Source organism: Sinocyclocheilus grahami, unplaced genomic scaffold, assembly GCF_001515645.1.
Source record: "Sinocyclocheilus grahami isolate Dianchi unplaced genomic scaffold, SAMN03320097.WGS_v1.1 scaffold203.1, whole genome shotgun sequence".
Classification (NCBI taxonomy): Eukaryota; Metazoa; Chordata; class Actinopteri; order Cypriniformes; family Cyprinidae; genus Sinocyclocheilus; species Sinocyclocheilus grahami.
This window is the reverse complement of record NW_015505382.1, coordinates 1509857-1513700: the sequence shown is the minus strand read 5'-3', so window position 1 is coordinate 1513700 and position 3844 is coordinate 1509857. Positions and strand designations below refer to the sequence as shown.

Below are 3844 nucleotides of genomic sequence, written 5' to 3'. Positions count from 1 at the left end.
ATAGAGATATTAAATTAAAAACAAGCACTTGGTGCTAATAAAATAATTAGCAATTGTAATAAACGAAATGTTCTCAACATATTTCCCCTAATCACTACAGAATAATTGTGACATTATATTAAAATGTAAAGGCAAACTATGTTTTATGTTTTCATAATTATAGTATAACATATTATACCAAACAAAACCATTTTACTTGTCATAGGCTAATAAGTTTTTGTAGATTTTATTAGTTATTTTAAATTAGAATTTTCTTTTTTGTAGGTAATTCATTTTAAACTTCACTTTAAACACTTTGATTTTGCAGTTCATTTTAGAGTTATTTTGTTGTTTGTACACTGAAAACAAAAATGCAAACAATATTCAGGGCAGTGTTTTCTATCATCTCAGTATATTGATAAGAAGCTTCCCTTTTGACCACCAACATTTGTGAATGTAATATTCATGTAGACCAGTATTTATTCAGATGAATAAAGTTTTTCCTCGTAAAAGAGTCAAATGAAATGAACACTGCCATGCCTAAATTTGTGCATAATAAATATTTTCATGTCATTTTACAAGATGTGATCAGTGTTGCCAACTAATTTTCAGAGAAAGTTGCTAAAGGAAGGTCGATTTGTTGCTAAAAGTTGCTAAATGACGTTGTGATGTCATTGCGTAATCACATCGCAAAATTGTCACATCATCAAACCTCAGCAAAAAATATATTTTAGATATGTTCATTTAGATTTGTTTTTAAAATAATATGCATGATATAATATTAAAATATAAATAACTGTATTTTTAAATACATTGAATTATTGAAAACGTACACATTTTTAAATGATTACAATTTAAGCTTTTTTAGTAGCTAGTAAACTCTACACATTCTCAACAATTATGCTTTAAGCAGTGTATTAGTAGTTAGTTAGGATGCTACACTCTAAGAAACGTCTGTAAAAATAAGGCACAATCTACTGTTAATGTTTTTTTTAACGTATTTTAAATTACGCATTGTGTTTTCGGGTTACAGGGTTACAATGGATGATGGATAATTTTTCTTACAGTGTACTAACTGATCAACAATCGCAGGTACAAGCTACTAACCAAGTGTATCATAAACGAACAATTATTCAATGATCAAATTATTCAATGATTATTATTAAATTGAACAATTGCAAATAGCAGCTAACTCAATTCTCCTGATGTGTGTACTGCTAGGCATCTGTGGTTTGCTCTTTTTGTGTAATTTGGATGGATGTGTGCCTTTTTATTGTCTGAGTCCTTATCAAAAGTTGCTAAAAGTTGCCCAAATAAATGTTTAAAATTGCTCGATTTGTTGCTAGGTGTTTTTGGAAGGAAAAGTTGCTAGGGTAGTCTGAAAAGTTGCTAAATTTAGCAACAAAATTGCTCAGTTGGCAACACTGGATGTGAGTGGTGTCTGATGTGATGCTGCCACCCTCTGTACTGGAGCAGCAGGCAGCACAACAGCCCTGTTTCGCCAATAGGAAGTAACTACGCTAGAGCTGAGCTTCGTGTTCAAAATACTGTCATCGGATCAACAACAAAAACAAGCAGAGCGATTTGCTGAACCTTGTCATTGGTAAGCGTATCAAACTACTCAAATGCCACACATAGATATATTTCGCCTTTTATTTAATGAGCCTGTAGATGATGAGACGGCCGGTGCGCTGTAAATGCCGATATTTGACTTACACTGAATACTTTTATTTTTTTCCAAACATCCAGCATCGTAAATATGCTCTCCTTTTGTCATCGTGTGATATCTGCATTTTTATCTGCATGTCGCATTTATAACCAAGTTTTATTGTATTTAAACCCTTGAACTACGTTTCAGTACAGCCTAATGTTGTTTTGGTGATAAATAAATAAATAAAATCCACGCGCTTATTGGCTGCTGTCGTCACCTTTGTGTATGCCCACTTTAGAGTAACGTTACATTACGCCTGCTTTACTCTATATTTAGCTAATCATGAAGTCATACAGCGAGTTTAAACCGACATGTACTGTATTATCCGTTATTGTTTAAAAACACTAAAACTCATGAAACTCTCAACCAAAAACGTTGAGCGTGTAAATACTGGAAAAGTTTCTTTTGCAGAGCTGCAGAATCGCTAATCCCAAACAAACGCGTTGTCATGGCAGCCGTGCATTTGAAATTCAACAACTTGTCAAGGCGCACTGCGCAGCTGTTGACTGCGTTGAATGAATGGCTGACTCCTGACCCGAGGCTTATTTTAGGACAAGTCGAGTCATGTTAACGAGCTGCTTTCGTGGCAGGACAGCAAATCGACTGTTTTATCTTGAAACATTTTTATGTGATTAGTTATCTATTTTAGTTTTAGTTACAGTTGTAGTAATGTCATTTTATTAGTTTTTTATTATGTCTATATAGGTTTTTTATTGAGTTTTAGTTTTATTTAATTTGAGTTATTTCAGTACTTCAACATACAAAATGGAAATGAAATAATATATATATATATGTACATGTATATGTGTGTGGCTGTACATACACATATGTAGTTGTTTTTGTGGTGTTTGGCTTAGTGTTATGTTAGAATCATTATTATACTCATACCTTCTGTTCTTTTAATATTATGAATTGTTTTTAGCTTTATTTTTTTGTTTTCATTTAAATGTTTAGTTTTGAAATGTTGTTGTATGCATTTGTCATTTTTATTTAATTTCTTTTATTTTCTTAAATGTGTATATATATATATATATAGTGTTTATAGAGTTTTAGCTTTTAGTTTGAATTACTTTTTCTTTTTTGTAAGTCGCTTTGGATAAAAGCGTCTGCTAAATGACTAAAAGTAAAAGTAAAGTAAATGTGAAACATCTGTTGTTTTGAGAGATGTAATCATTGTTTACACCGAAAATACACTTTTCTGTCAGTGATTGGTTCTTTAGGTCTAACGATGATGGAAAAGTAGAAAAGTTTTTTTTAAATAAAAAAGTGCCTTATTTGCTAGCATTCATTACTAGTCTTGTGGTGAACAATTAATATTAAAGGGGTCATATGATGCTATTTTAAAGATCATTATTTTGTCTATTTGGTGTAACAGAATATGTTGACATGCTTTAATGTTCAAAAAACACATTATTTTTCAAATACTGTACATTATTGTAGGTCCTCTATGCCCCGCCTCTCTCAAACGCTTCGTTTTCTACAAAGTCCCTCCTTCCGTCAAGCGCAGTCTGCTCTGATTGGCCAGCTGACCCAGTGCATTGTGATTGGCCGAACACCACAAGCACTCGTCGGAAATGTAACGCCCCTTACCATAATCATGAGCTTCAGCTTTCAAAATAAATGTAAAGACAGAGCCCGAAAGGGGAACAGAGTCTTGTGACAGACACAGTGATGAAGCTGGTATGTGTTTGCAGTACACAAGCCACGGTTAAGACAGCTGACTCCACTGTGATGTGACCCTGTCTCTCTCTCTCTCTCTCTCTCTCTCTCTCACACACCCACACACGCGCGGGCGCGCACACACGCACACACACACACACACACACGATGTGCAAAACTCCGATGACCCCTTTAATCAAGTTTAATTGTGAACTATCAAGTTAAATCATGCGGAAAAATAAAAAAATATTTAGTCAAAACCTATATCTATCTATAGCTCTCTTATATCTCTATTTTCTGGTCAAACATGAAAAATTAGTTTAAAGGGGTCATACGATGTTGCTAAAAATAACATTATTTGGTGTAATGAAATTTGTTTATGCTGTTTAAGGTTAAAAAAGCACATTATTTTCCACATATTGTACATTATTGTTTCTCCTCTATGAAAGGCGTCGATTTTTACAAAGCTCATCGGTCTGAAAAGCGAGGTGTGCT

The 3844-nt window shown here is 33.3% G+C and overlaps 1 protein-coding gene across 3 annotated transcripts in view; it reads left to right on the top strand.

Annotated features, from left to right (window-relative positions):
• Positions 1-1476: 1476 nt before the first annotated feature.
• tbcelb (tubulin folding cofactor E-like b) overlaps positions 1477-3844 on the top strand; it is a 29248-nt gene continuing 26880 nt past the window's right edge. For all 3 annotated transcript variants that reach the window (XM_016285909.1, XM_016285913.1, XM_016285912.1), the window contains exon 1: positions 1477-1582. The gene's annotated coding sequence lies outside the window, so the exon portion shown is untranslated. The remainder of the gene's footprint in view (positions 1583-3844) is intronic.